General features: G+C 42.8%; 1 pseudogene across 1 annotated transcript; it reads right to left on the bottom strand.

Annotated features, from left to right (window-relative positions):
• Positions 1-3,391: 3,391 nt before the first annotated feature.
• Positions 3,392-5,008, bottom strand: LOC309635141 (N-alpha-acetyltransferase 40 pseudogene; annotated as a pseudogene). Its single transcript has one exon. The product of its transcript is annotated as an N-alpha-acetyltransferase 40 pseudogene (transcript).
• Positions 5,009-15,787: the final 10,779 nt, after the last annotated feature.

Consider the following 15,787-nt stretch of genomic DNA (forward strand, 5'->3'; position numbering starts at 1 on the left):
GCGGCGTGCGGGCTCTTCGTTGCAGCACGTGGGCTTCTCTCTAGTTGAGGTGTGCGGGATTTTTCTCTCTAGTTGTGTGCGCAGGCTCCAGGGTGCATTGGCTCTGTAGTTTGCAGCACGCGGGCTCTCTAGTTGAGGCACGCGGGCTCAGTAGTTGTGGTGCAAGGTCTTAGTTGCCCCGTGGTATGTGGCATCTTAGTTCCCTGTCCTGGGATTGAACCTACGTCCCCTGCATTGGAAGGCTGATTGTTTACCACTGGACCACCGGGAAGTCCCTCCTTAACTTCAATTTTCTCATCTATCTTGCACAGTTGTTTGTGAAGATTAAGTTAGGTAAGGCATGTGGAATATATAATACAGGGTCAATAGCGATTCAAAGTTTGGAAAAGGTTATGCTTACTGTCATAAACTCACACCCACCAAAAAGAAAGCCCCACAGAGCTGCTTTACCGTCAGCCTAGTTACTGGATTCTGAATAAAGGGGTTATAATTACTTATTACTTGTTAAGTGTCCTGAGGGATTGTGTTTGCATATGTACAATGTAAACCACAGAAACCCCAGGCTGCACAGACTAAGCCTTCTCTTTTTCTTCTAGCTCTGAAAGATTTTCTCTCAGGAAGGAGGTTCATTGGATTATTTATTTTTATCATGTGAACCCAAGCCTGTGATCATGTAAGGCCCAGTTCACTATCTAAATGACAGGAAGTTCTAGTGTTTCAACCGTAGAAAAGCTAGAGCATAATTTTCAACAAACTTCTTCTTGCAAGTCTCGGTACTGGTTTCTTATAATCATGAAATTAATCTTAGTCTGTTCTCTCCCAGGATCTAATAAGCTATTAAATAATATCTAATCATTAGATGATGGGGTGAGCATTTTTATTAAGCACATGCCCTTCAATATTCCCTCTATTTTTTCCTCAATGACCTTTCATCATCCAGCACACAAGCAAGATAATTACTGTTTTAATATAAAGATTTGAGTCTGTTCAACTTGAGAATGTTAATTCTGTATTTACTCCACCAAGCTTCTAGTTTTCAAAAAAAACAAATGACTGGCTTGTAGTCAGAAACTTCTTATATCTAAGTGACCTGCCTATCAGACACCTGCTTTTTAAAGGGAGTGTTTCTTACTTCAGTTCATTTTGGCATTACATGAACAGTTTCTGAAACCCTGGTGGAAATATATCCTTCAGAGGAGAGGTCCAGTACTTCACTCCAGATTCCACTGAGAATATTAAATTTTTTTTTTCAGCTGAACAAAGTATCTTTTATTTGTGACATACAAGTACAACCAATGAGGGAATTCCTGGCAATCCAGTGGTTAGGACTCCACGCTCTCACTGCTGAGAGCTCGGGTTCAATCCCTGGTCAGGGAACTAACTAAAATCCCACAAGCCACATGGGGCAGCCAAAACAAACCAACAAAGAAAGAAAAAAAAAAAAAAAAAAACCCCAGGAAAACAAAAACGAAAAACCCCAAAAACCAAATACAGGACTTCCCTAGTGGCACAGTGGTTACGAATCCGCCTACCAATGCAGGGGACACGGGTTCAAGGCCTGGTCCGGGAAGATCCCACATGCCACGGAGCAACTAAGCCCGTGAGCCACAACTATTGAGCGTGCGCTCTAGAGCCCGTGCTCCGCAACAATAAAAGCCACCGCAATGAGAAGCCCGCGCACTGCATAGAAGAGTAGCCCCTGCTCACCGCAACTAGAGAAAGCCCGCGAGCAGCAACGAAGACCCAATGCAGCCAAAAATAAATAAATAAATAGATGAAAACAAACAAACAAACAAAAAACAAATATAACCAATGCAAAAAGAGGTCACTTTTCCCCTTTGCTTCCAGTGATAACAAGTTGCTAAAGAAAAAAATATATATATCAAGAAGGAGTTTATCTTCAAAGTTTCCTCTAAAAAAAACAAACCAGGAAGGGTTAAAAAAAGAACCATAAACATCTCATACACACATCTATCTGGCATCAACGAAAATAACCTGAAATACGGTAGATACAACTAAAAAAAAAAAAACCTCAAAATTAATATTTTAACATCCCTCAAAGAAACAAACAAAAAAGCCTGGTACAAAAGGCCTGCTATGTTTCTCAAAACCAAGACATTGGGGAAATGGAGAAAGATTGATAGTTGAGAACTGAATGGGCTCAAAACCAACAACAGGGTGACCCGCAGGTCTCAGGCAGCCCCTCCCCCGACAGCAGCCCTTGGAGGCAGCTGGACCAGCAGGGCCCAGCACAAAGCGCCCATCTACCAGCGGGCTCGCTGACAGGTATCCAGGGAGCAGAAAGAGAGAACGTCGTACACTGAACTCACCTTATGTGGCATTTACGCTGGGGTCCCTTTCGGACACCTTTAGTGGGAGGCATCAGAAATCCACGATCTCTAAAAAAAAAAAAAGTTTACTTTAATAAACTTGTTTTGGTTTTTAAAGGAAAATAAAAAAAAGAAATCCATGATCTAATACAGTAAATATTTATCATCCTGTGTCCTTTGAGACACATCAGGGATCAGAGGAAAATCTTTTCCTAAATATGCTTCTGTCATTCTTGGAATGAGCCCTCCAATCCCCTCCCAGCCATTAAAACTCTCCCCCTTGGGTAAAATCCCCTGGGAGCCATCAGGGTAGGGGCAAAGGTGGGCTTATTCCTGTGTAAAGCTGCAAGGCCACGTCCACTGCTGGCTAGTCAAGAGCAACGCACAGCGCAGGGCTGGGCCGGGGGAAGGAGGCCGTGTGTACAGGCCCCCCTGCACAGGCGGGAACGGGGGTGGGTGTGGAGGAGGCGAGGCGGGCGGGGGGGGGCGGAGGGGGGGAGAAGCAGGAACAGCTCCCGAGAGATCTGCCAGCACGGGCGGCCCGAGTCAGGGCAGAGGGTGGGACGTGAGCAGACAGCGGTCAGAAGGACGGACAGGCCTCCTCGCGAGCAACCTCACGAAGGCAGAACCTTTGGGACACTCCCTAAAGCAGAGCTCAAGGTTGTCCAAGGGAAAGCGTTAGGTGCTTCTTCCTGGATAAGGATTTGGTCATTTTCTTCCCTGGAAGGGGAACAAGGGAAGAGATCGCCCTAGAGATCAGGGTGAGCTTGAACTCTCTCTATCCCACGAGAGGAGAGGAAGACCTTCTCCTGGCTGCCACCTGCTGCCACAGGTGATACTGGAGAGAAAAGCAGCTGTTTGGCCACTGAGAGGCGTTCCCGCTGCACCCTGCGCTGCCGGCCAGGGCAGTGGCACTGGTGGCTCTGTGTGGCAGCGAGGGGCCAGGCTGGGGAGTGCAGGCAGAGGGGCCCGCTGCTGACTGGGGGCTCTCTAAGCAGGCGGGGGGATGGGCGGGGCAGTGGGGAGGGATACCCACCTTCAGAGAGCTATCAGCACCAAGATAGGAGAGGAAACAGCACTAAATATGCCAGGAAAGAGGGGCCATTTTGGGGGAAGACGAGGGGCTCCCTGATGTTATTCTCCCCTTGAGAGTAAGAACTTGGGTATCTGGGGTGGCGTGAGAGGCAGGAGCGGAAACAGTGGTGAGAGGTGACGGAGAAGAGCAGGCAGAGCCTCCGGCTTTTTTCTATGAAAGAAAAACTCGAGTCACTGCCATGAGATCAAGAGATTAAGGTCAGGATGTGGCCAAGTCCAAAAGCCCGGAGAAGCCAGAGTCCCCGTGGTAGGCCCCAATCACACCTGTTCCTGGTCCTCTCAGCCCCTCACTGGCAGCAATGGAGTGAGGGAGACAGCCTTCCTCCCAGAGTCGTCTGGTCCCCTGCCACAGCTCTGCTCTAACTGTGGATCCATGAAAGCACAGCCATAAGGAGCTCCCTCGCTTCTTTGTGTCCCGGCACCAAAGACCTTCCCAAGGTCTGCATCCGAGCATCCCATCCACGAAACGGGAGGCTTTCCGAAGCCTGTCTCTACGCCCAAAAGCCCAAATCTACACCGAGTCCATTCCTCTTTGGGAAGCAGCCAGACCCTGACCCAGGGCTCCAGAACTTTCAGAAAGGTGGGTATAAACACTCCATTGTCCAACTGTGAGCGTGTGGTGGTGATAGTGGTGCCGGTGGGCGCCTCTGTCATTCCGCTGGAAGAAAGTCGAGGAACGCTACGCGGAAGGATTCTCACTCTCGCGAGAGGCGAGAGCCGAGTGAGCGGGCGGCAACTATGAGAGCATGCGCCTTGTGCCTAGGCATCCGCCGGGGCTTCCCACAGCATCTTCTTCCCGTTGCTCTGTCCTGGCCTCCTGCTCTTCTAGGAGAGAGCGGGAGGGGCAGCGTGGCCGTCTCCTTCCCAAGGTTCTGTGCTCTCAGGGTGCAGCCTGGCACGGGGAGGGCTGAGGAGGCCACAGCTCTGAGGGCACCTGGTAAGCGGCGTGAGACCAGGGAGAGGACAGGCCTGAGAGAAGTGTTCTGGCTTGGGAGTGCAGGGACAGCAGCCACCAGAGTGACCAACCACGTGGGAGTGCTGGCTGTCCCCACACTTCGTCCTCCGGCTCAGGACCCCATTGGAGCAGCACCCGGACACGCTTGGGGGAGAGTCGTCGATTTCACATTGCAGCGCGTCTCTGAAGAACCTGTAGGCGCCACGATTGTGCTTACATACAGCTAACATAACTCTCTTCCTCTGTGTGCTGCTGGCCGTGATCTGCTGGATTCTATGAGGAGCTTGCCCAGGCTTTTCCGCCGCACCTTGCTCTCCATCTGGACTTCGTAGTGGTACAGGACTTCGTCCCTGCACACCACGTCAAACCGGAAGAGAGGAAAGGCGACATGGACCGAGCTGTTGTTCCTCAGCGATGAGAGGTAATCCATCATTTCCTCGTGTTTCTCTCGGTCCTTGCAGCCCCAGTCGCGTCGCTCATACATGGTTTACGTGTTGGTCAGGTCGAACCAAACAGTGACTGGCTCCAGGCCAGACACTCGCTTACATTCAATGAAGACATTTAACCCATTCCCATCACATTTCTTGAACACTGGGAAAGCCTCTAAAGGGTCTCCAAGCCTAGTCTCTTAAAGCTCTTTTGTCTTTTAATTGCCCCAAATGCAACAAGCATAAAAACGGCAGGAAAGAAAACTTAGAAATAACACCATCTGAAGATTTCACTCTGAAAATGTTAAAAGGATTCCTCCCCCAGCCTGTTTGTTTGCAATGAGTCTCCACTTTAGTTGTCAGTGTTTTTAACATCCAAGAATCTTATTGTTTTTTTTTTTTAAATTTTAACCGTCTTTTTTTTTGGTTTTAACCATTTTTTAAATTGAAGTATAATTTATCAGTTGTCAGTTTTTGCCTCCTCACTGATTGATGAGAAAAATAATTCAGTACGAGTTTTGGTATGAAGGTGGATTTCAGTCTGGAAATTTATGGGGAAGTCTATCCAAATGTCCTAAAGTTAAGCAAGAATAGTCATTAAATATGCAAAAATAAAAATATCATATGATAGGAATCAGAAAAAAATAGATGCCATAATAATTGTAGCTATAATAGCATTAAAACAATGATTTTTATCAGTGACATAAACCAACGGTTTATTTTGGATGGGCTACAACTTAGTTTTATGGTTCTCCCTTGTTCAATTTTGGAATCTCTAGTACAAAAACTACAGATATCTGGGGGCTTTGATCCATGATGAAGCCAAATAACTGTCCAATTTCTGTTGAGATGGATTGAAATTTGAATACCGGTTTTGTGGCTATAGTATGCCACCTGCTTGGTGTATTAAAAAAAAAAAAGAGAAAAACTTGTTCTGCTTGAAAGCTTTCATTGTTTCACTACATTTCAAGTAACTTTACGAGTAAAAGATGCTGGACTTTGGTGCTTGTATTTCAGCCATCAGTGTATTTCAGCCATTTGGAATACATTTCAGAGATAGGACAGCTGAATATTAGTAAAACCCAGCTGGTGAAAATTATTGCACTCCCATTCTCCCATTTATGAGACAATCTCTTAAATCTCTGAATTGGTTTCCAGACTGCAATCCCATAATCCCATTGTGTTTAGGAAAAAATGAAAGATCTAGCAATGGCCAATTTAAAAAAGGGATCATTGGAGTTGAAGGCAAGGGGTGAGGAAAATGGTAGGCTATTATTTGAAATCTCATGGTGTGTCAGTTAGCTCTTACTGAATAACAAATCACCCCAAAACTTAGTGGTTTAAGACAACAGCCATTTAATTGATTCTTGTTTCTTTGCATCGGGAGTTGGAATGCACAGGGTGATTCTTCTGGTTTAGGCTGGCTCTCATTTACTGGCAGATAAAAGACTGCAGTTAGCTGTTGGTCAGCTCTGCTTCCGGGGGTGGGGGTAGCTCTTGGCTTGGGTGGCAAGGCTGACTGGACCACGTGCCTTTCATCATCAATAGGCTCGTTTGGGCTTCTTCATGTGGTGGTGGTGGTGGTGGTGGTGGTGGTCTGAGGGGAAGCCCCAAAGCACAAGTGTTTTTCAGTCCTTGCATCATGTTTGCTAGCATCCCATTGGTTAAACATGTCCCATGGCCAAGTTCAGAGTCAAGTTTGAGGGCGCTCAAACTTCCATGACAAAGAGGGTATGAATACAAAGAGATGAAGCATGTGTGGCCACTTTTCCCAACCTACCGCATATGGTTTATTGAGTGAGATCAACCATTGAATTACGTGGGGAATCCTGATTGTATAATTTTGGCACAACTCAAAATCTGTCATGTAAAAAAATATTTTGGAGATTTGGTCAAAGACAGGATATGTTCAGCTAAAATTAATACTTTGTCCAAAAACTTTTGGGAACGTCATTTGGCTGATCAGACGTCATGAAATTCAGTCAGAAGGGATTATGAGCTCTCTCTGCTCAGAATCACTGTGGTCTGTATTAGAAAATGCTGAGAATTGTTGCTTGGGTTCTAGAATGGCTATCTTAGATAATTCAGTGCAACCCATCCTATCCTTTTGTGTCTAGAATTTTAGTAAAAGTATGTATTTTTAGCTTATATGCTTAACGTGTGTATAATTATAGCACGGATGACTTTTAGTGAAGCGGTAGTCGTAAAGGCAAGTTAGAATACAATATTGCAGTTCTAAAGGGTTGAGAATTATTGATTCAGAGAGCTGAACGAGGCATTTTTCCATCACTGCCTAATATTAGGGTGAGGCCAGAGTGTGACCCCTATCACTCACTTTTGGAAAGGGGCAGAAACTGCCCCTAGGTGATAGGATTCATCTAAAAAATAAAATACAATTATATTCCCCACCCCATCTATTCTAGCCCACTCTACCCAAAACTTTGCTTTAGTGTTTCAGGAAGTTCAAGAGGTTTGAATTTATTTGGTTTTAAGAAAAGAAACTAATTTAGTTCTTATCATCTAAATAATTAGCACCAATGTACATAAACTAAAGTTAAATTGTTTTCCCACTTAGTATGTCAAATAAGAGCTTTCTTTTCTGCATTAAAACTTCCCTAAGTGACTCTCTCTTTGACTACTGCCCAGTGACTCTTTCCATCTCTTTTAAGGAATTTGTCAATTTTCAACCCTCTTTTTATGTTTCTCTCTCTCTTTTTTTTTTTTTTTTAATGTTTCTCTCTTGCTGTCACATACCTGTTGCTCCAGAATTGGTTTGTGATATCAAGCATGAATAGAATGCTAGATGCAGCACAGCTTCAGTAATTAGCATTACTTCGGAGGATTGATTTGAAGCAGTGAAAGGTTTGAACTCAAGCTACTCTGAAGAAAAAAAATTTATCGAATGATGTTTCCACACTCTGTTGAGCTCTTTGGATGTTTAAAAAAACAGTGAAAGCCAGCGGTACCTGACTTGAAGGAATTGACGCTCCATTTCAAGACCTGCTTATGAAAAGAAAAAAAAAGAGACTAGGAAGAAAAGCTGTACTGCATAGCTAGAGTGGGTGGAATGGATCTTGAAATTCAGAGATGAGCAACTCCATAAAAATTACTAGGAAAATTAGTCTTTCTTCAAGGAAGTGGGACTTGAGTGAAACTTATAGGAAGTGGAAATTCTCAACATGAAAGTGACTGAGGCATTGAGACCCTAAATCATAGCTGTTGGAGCCCTAAGGTTGGGAAGCATCTCTGTTTCCTAGATTCTGCTTTTAGAAATCATTCCAAGGTCCTGAAGCACCAAGGACAGAAGGGCCAAGCCAGCCCTGCAAGCCAGGGTCAAATTAGCATGGGATGTCCAAGGGCCGGAAGAAGAGTAGCCTGACTGAAGAAGAGGTTATACTGGGGAATAATTGGAGCCAGTGCTGGGTACATAAATAGAGCTGGATTAAGGAGGGCCTTGATTATCCATGAGGATCTTGAGTGTGATTTGTATACATTAGAGACTCAGAAATGTTTGAAAAGAAATATATATATATATATTTAATGTTAAATATATATTTAGTATTAGAGCACTGAACTTACAGTTATTTGACTGAAGATGGGCAAGGAGTACCTGAAGGGGGAGCCCACAAACTGCTTTTACAACCAGATAACGGTAATTAGTAACCAGCTCATTATTTATATACCAATGGCAGCAGTTGAAATTTTTTCTCTATTGGTTCCCCAATTCTGCAATCTTGTTAATACTTGCAATTGCCTCAGTAATACTTTTTGCATATATGGTACCACTGGAAGCTTCAGATTCCCCAGTTCAAACAACGCCAACTTCAAATTAGTGGTATCTAACTCAATAAAGCGTTACGTATGTTGAATGGTTATCTTAGAACTCTGAAGAGCTAGACAATAGAAATTATGCATTTTGATCTCAGGCTGTCTTAACATTAATCAATGTGCTGTTATTACGGAAAAGGTAGTGTTATAGACAGAATTGTGTTTTCCTCTCCCCCAAATTCATATGTTGAAGCCCTAACCCTTAAAGTGACTGTATTTTGGAGGGCTTTTTGGGAGATAATTAAAGTTAAAAGAGGTCATAGGGGTGGGACCGTGATCCAATAGGGTCGATGTCTTTATAAGAAGAGAAAGAGACACCTAAGAACTCTCTCTGTGTGAGCAGAGAGGAAAGCCATTGAGGACACGGTGAGAAGGGGGCCATCTACAGGTTGGGGAGAGAGATCTCACCAGAAACTGAATTTTCCAATGCCTGGTCTTGGACCTCTAGCCTCCAGAACTCTGGGAAAATAAATTTCTGTTGTTTAAGCCACCCAGTCTGTGGTTCTTTGTTATGGCACCCTGAGCAGACTAATACAGACAGTAACCCTCAAAATGAAGGACATTAGGCACGTGTGCTGGGGCTTACAAAGCTGCTTAATATGCCTCGTTGTCCATAACCGATTTCTAGGCATAGTAAGCATCTGGGATTGCAGGTTTCTATTAGAATTACTTTAAAGAATGTGAGGTTCCAGATCTTGACTTTGTCATCCTCGTGTACATACAGTTCTCAAGTGTCAGGGGATCATTTCTTGACAAAACCTTAGCAAGGACTACTGTAAATTTTGATCATGGGTGAGAAATTCATGAGAAAATTTCTCTGAGGAAGGCTGCACTTTTGTGCAGATGAGAGTAGTTATGTTTCCTAAAACAGAGTATTGATTCACAGGTTCTAATTTAAGTTGGTGAGTGACTTATCTCTTGACAATACAGGACTGACACATCTATTTGTGTAGTGAGTAGATTGCCATTTGGCTGATGGACGTTATTTGATACTATGCCAGCAAGCCCTTTCTCCTGAACAGACCTGTGTTGCAGTTTGCATTTTGTATAATAGTGGGTTTCCAGGGAGAATCAATATGATTTTGAAAGGTGATTCTCACCTACGTTTCCTAGCAGTCTTTCAGGTTTTCCATTCCCTTAAAAATTCAATTTGTGCGATTCTAAGGTTAAAGCTTTTTTGCCAGAAACTATTTGTGCCACAGGAGGCATAATAATAATATTGCCTCCCTCCCTCCCTTTCAAACTGCTACCTGTTTTAATCTCTTGGTAATAGAAAAAAATCTATTAATTCAAGCAGAACCTATTAAGATGTCTTGTTTTCGGGTTTTTAAAAAATGTTGTTTTAGGGGCTTCCCGGGTGGCGCAGTAGTTAAGAATCCGCCTGCCAATGCAGGGGACACAGGTTCGAGCCCTGGACTGGGAAGATCCCACATGCCACAGAGCAACTAAGCCCGTGCGCCACAACTACTGAGCCTTCGTGCCACAACTACTGAAGCCCGCACACCTAGAGCCCGTGCTCTGCAACAAGAGAAGCCACTGCAATGAGAAGCCCACGCACCACAACGAAGAGTAGCCCCCGCTCACGGCAACTAGAGAAAGCCTGTGTGCAGCAACGAAGACCCAACACAGCCAAATATAAATACATAAAAAATGTTGTTTTAGTAGGATACTTACTTTAGTTTCAAGATCAGTTCTGGTCATTTGGAACCGAAGCAATTCTGCCTCACCTGGTGTGATTGCAGCCTGGAATTGGTGTTCTCTGTCATAACCAGATTATGCCTAAATGCTGGTTCTTTATCTCATGGCGCATTTTATGGATTTTTCAGACAGCCTTCCTGCTCCCTGGCTGAGAGGCTTCAACATTTCCTGAAGTTGGCTATGTGTGCCCTGACTGACCCCTTTCAGCCTGTTTCTGCATGGCTCACCCCATCTCTCCAGCCATCCCCTGGGACAGGGTCCCTCAGAGGTCACTCAAGCCTATCTTCTGCTGTGCCCACTCCTGGCCCTTAGGAAACATGTCTCCTCCACCCACTGTGGGTGCAAGCGCAGGTTTCTTCATCCCAGCCTTCTCTTCTTGCCCTGCAGTCCAAAGGCATTCCAGCCAGCTTCTGTCTGTGAGATCTTCCAGATAAGAGCAGGCCCCAGTGTCTGCACTCTCCATCCCCAGAGGACATGGGTTAAACTCTTTCCCAGGCGCCAGGCAGACTAACACACACCTGCCTCTCAGCAAACATCCCCCTGGGGCGCCCTCCTCTGAGGTCCACCCTTCATCCTCCATTCTGTCTGAGTAGTTCTCTGGAAGCCCTGTCCTTTGGCTGGGGGTGGGAGTGGGGACTATTCTAACAGGTTGGGGTGGGAATATAACACTGACAATTCTGTTCAGTTACCTCACCAATAACCTCAAGTAATTTCTTAGTTTCCTTTCCAATATCCTGGCGATTGGTGAGGTGTAAAGGATTATAGTTTTCAGTTTTTTGGATGCTTCTTAGCCAGTCCTGAATGTGTATTTGGCACTTCTCTTTAGAGTGTAGGGACATATGACACCTATTCATTTCAGCTGAGATTAGGAATAGTCCCATTTAATGAGTGGAATTGAGAAGGGGAGGGAATTGACATAAGATTAATTACGATGAAATCTAAATATAAGCCATCAGCAACTTATAATCAAGGTAGAAAAGCAGGACAGAAAAATATGTTTTATAATTGTGAGCATTGCAATGCATGATACTAGGGACAGCTAAGCATAGATAATAAATACACCATATGCTACCTAGGCCCCTATTTTGAGAGCTTTTTATAGGACATGTACATGAAGTGACAAATTACAGGGAACATATTAAAGAGTACAGCTTAGCAAAGCATTCACATCCATCAAGTAGCATTTGATTCTTGGGTTTATTGTGTCACATCTAAGATAATGAGATTGTTAATTGAGTTTACCTTTAAATATGTATATATATAAGTGAGTGAAGGAAATGCACCAAAACTTTGTAAATAACAGTGAAAATTTGGTAGAACCGTTAGCAGTTATTCTTTTTATTCTCTTAAAATAAATTTTTATTTTAGAGTAGCTTTAGATTCACAAAAGAGTTGCAAAGATAATACAGTTAGTTCCCATGTATTCTGTACCAAATTTACAGGATTATAGTGAGAATTAAGCATGAGAAGTGCCTGAAACATGGCTAGAACTCAATAAATGTTTTAACTACTGTTATTATAAGTGGTAGTAGTAATATTCTGGCAACATGATATAGATGAGGAGGTAGATGAACCTGTGATTCGTCTGAGACCCACACAGTAGTTTAGAGTAACTGAGATAATGGTCAACATGAACTGTGGAGATGTTCCCAAGGTTGATAAGACTCCTTGGGTAGAGTCAAACAAGAGTCTGAACCTTGGCTTCTGTGGGCAGATAGGAAGGGCTCAGTCTATGGGCAGAGCATCAGAGCTGGGGATCCTCAATCACACATGGGCATGAGATCTTGCTCCCTGTGGCTTATTAAGCATCCATCCGTGTTATGGGCTAAATTGTGTCCCACCTCCAAGATTCATAATTTTTAAAAAAATTTTATTGGAGTACAGTTGATTTACAATGTTGTGTTAGTTTCAGGTGTACAGCAAGGTGAATCAGTTATACATATACATATATCCACTCTTTTTTAGACTCTCTTCCCATATAGGCATTACAGAGTATTAAGTAGAGTTCCCTGTGCTATACAGTACATTCTTAATATTCATATGTTGAAGCCCTAACTCCCAGTACCCCAGAATGTGACTGTATTTGGTGATAGGGCCTTTGAAGAGGAGATTAACTTAAAATGAGGCAATTGGGATGGGCCCTAGTTCAATTTGACTGTGTCCTTACAAGAAGAGGAAATTTGAACACACACAGGGACACCAGGGGAAAGACCATGTGAGGACACAGCAATAAGGTGTCCATCTGCAAGCCAAGGTGGGGGGCTGCAGGAGAAACCAAGTCTGCTGACACTTTGATCTTGGACTTCCAGCCTCCAGAATTGTGAGACGATAAATTTCTGTAGTTTAAGCCACCCAGTCTTTGGCACTTTGTTATGGCAGCCCTGGAAACAAATACAGACATTGAGCTGGGATAGGGGGACAGTAGAATAAGGTTGGCAGGTAAGAACCAAAGAAGAGGCTGGGCTAGGAGTTGGGGTGCACAGGGCCAAGAAGAGCTGGGAGCATAGACAGCAAAGATGACCCAGGGAGCAACACAGCCCCCCTTAGGATATGCAACAGGACCGGGGAGGGGTCAAAAATAGTTATTTAGGAGGTAGAGGTAGAGCCCGGTGCGCCTCTATGTGGGAAATGTATTGATAGATTCACCTCTGAGGGACTGGAGAAGGAAGCCAGAGACGCCACAGATGATGAGGTGGTGAAGGTAGGAGTGGATCATCAGTGATTTAACTGCTTATGGCATAATTTGGTTTATTATTAGGGGTTGTGATTTTTCTTTGGGTCAAAGTATGATTTTATGCTGTGTGGAGTGTGCATAAAACTGTATCTTTAAGGAATATATTTTAGTTAAGTTTATTGTAGCCTTAAGGCTATCTGAGTAGATAGGGCATTCACTCATGTTTTTCTGTTGCCTGCACTTTTTTTTTTTTTAAACATCTTTATTGGAGTATAATTGCTTTACAATAGTGTGTTAGTTTCTGCTTTATAACAAAGTGAATCAGCTATACATATACATATGTCCCCATATCTCCTCCCTCTTGCGTCTCCCTCCCACCCTCCCTATCCCATCCCTCTAGGTGGTCACAAAGCACTGAGCTGATCTCCCTGTGCTATGTGGCTGCTTCCCACTAGCTATCTATTTTATGTTTGGTAGTGTATATATGTCCATGCCACTCTCTCACTTTGTCCCAGCTTACCCTTACCCTCCCAATGTCCTCAAGTCCATTCTCTAGTAGGTCTGTATCTTTATTCCCGTCTTGCCCCTAGGTTCTTCATGAGCATTTTTTTTTTTTTTAGATTCCATATATATTTGTTAGCATACGGTATTTGTTTTTCTCTTTCTGACTTACTTCACTCTGTATGACAGACTCTAGGTCCATCCACCTCACTGCGAATAACTCAGTTTCGTTCCTTTTTATGGCTGAGTAATATTCCATTGTATATATGTGCCACATCTTCTTTATCCATTCATCTGTTGATGGACACTTAGGTTCCTTCCATGTCCTGGCTATTGTAAATAGAGCTGCAATGAACATTTTGGTACATGACTCTTTTTGAATTATGGTTTTCTCAGGGTATATGCCCAGTAGTGGGATTGCTGGGTCATATGGTAGTTCTATTTTTAGTTTTTTAAGGAACCTCCATACTGTTCTCCATAGTGGTGGTATCAATTTACATTCCCACCAACAGTGCAAGAGGGTTCCCTTTTCTCCACACCCTCTCCAGCATTTATTGTCTGTAGATTTTTTGATGATGGCCATTCTGACCGGTGTGAGATGATATCTCATTGTAGTTTTGATTTGCATTTCTCTAATGATTAATGATGTTGAGCATTCTTTCATGTGTTTGTTGGCAATCTGTATATCTTCTTTGGAGAAATGTCTATTTAGGTCTTCTGCCCATTTTTGGATTGGGTTGTTTGTTTTATTGTTATTGAGCTGCATGAGCTGCTTGTAAACTTTGGAGATTAATCCTTTGTCAGTTGCTTCATTTGCAAATATTTTCTCCCATTCTGAGGGTTGTCTCTTGGTCTTGTTTATGGTTTCCTTTGCTGTGCAAAAGCTTTTAAGTTTCATTAGGTCCCATTTATTTATTTTTGTTTTTATTTCCCTTTCTCTAGGAGGTGGGTCAAAAAGGATCTTGCTGTGATTTATGTCATAGAGTGCTCTGCCTATGTTTTCCTCTAAGAGTTTGATAGTGTCTGGCCTTACATTTAGGTCTTTAATCCATTTTGAGTTTATTTTTGTGTATGGTGTTAAGGAGTGTTCTAATTTCATTCTTTTACATGTAGCTGTCCAGTTTTCCCAGCACCACTTATTGAAGAGGCTGTCTTTTCTCCACTGTATTCTCTTGCCTCCTTTATCAAAGATAAGGTGACCATATGTGTGTGGGTTTATCTCTGGGCTTTCTATCATGTTCCATTGATCTATATTTCTGTTTTTGTGCCAGTACCATACTGTCTTGATTACTGTAGCTTTGTAGTATAGTCTGAAGTCAGGGAGCCTGATTCCTCCAGCTCCGTTTTTCTTTCTCAAGATTGCTTTGGCTATTCGGGATCTTTTGTGTTTCCATACAAATTGTGAACTTTTTTGTTCTAATTCTGTGAAAAATGCCACTGGTAGTTTGATAGGGATTGCATTGAATGTGTAGATTGCTTTGGGTAATATAGTCATTTTCACAATGTTGATTCTTCCAATCCAAGAACATGGTATATCTCTCCATCTATTTGTATCATCTTTAATTTCTTTCATCAGTGTCTTATAATTTTCTGCATACAGGTCTTTTGTCTCCTGAAGATGCTACCAGAAAACTACTAGAGCTAATCAATGAATTTGGTAAAGTAGCAGGATACAAAATTAATGCACAGAAATCTCTTGCTTTCCTGTACACTAATGATGAAAAATCTGAAAGTGAAATTAAGAAAACACTCCCATTTACCATTGCAACAAAAAGAATAAAATACCTAGGAATAAACCTACCTAAGGAGACAAGAGACCTGCCTGCACTTCTAAACATGGCATCTCTCAACAGTTAACAACTGAATTTTAACAATTCTGTTGCTCTGTGTCAAGTTCAGTAATAAATCGTTCAATAGAACATCCTTATAGAAAATGGCAGAATAGGAAAATTTTACACTGAGAAAATTGACAGCCTAGTTATATTTTGAAGCTCAAACAATAAGTGAAACTAGTTGATGTCATAATTGTTTAACATTCCAAAAATTTACTCCAGTAATGATTTGTTTTGGGTTTATTTCATTACCTATTTTTTTGATATATTCTTGTAATTTGTATATTCCCTTGTTCCTTTATTTACTTGTTTATCCCCAAAGTTAACTTTTCTAATGTTCTGGCATATTATGAAGTAGATTAGTAGAGCACGCAGAAATAATTCGTATTGAACCTTGGATAATAACATTATGGCTAGTAGAGGGCATCAAGTAATGGTCACAAGTA

This window comes from Balaenoptera borealis (genome assembly GCF_965194805.1).
Source record: "Balaenoptera borealis genome assembly, chromosome: 9".
Classification (NCBI taxonomy): domain Eukaryota; kingdom Metazoa; phylum Chordata; class Mammalia; order Artiodactyla; family Balaenopteridae; genus Balaenoptera; species Balaenoptera borealis.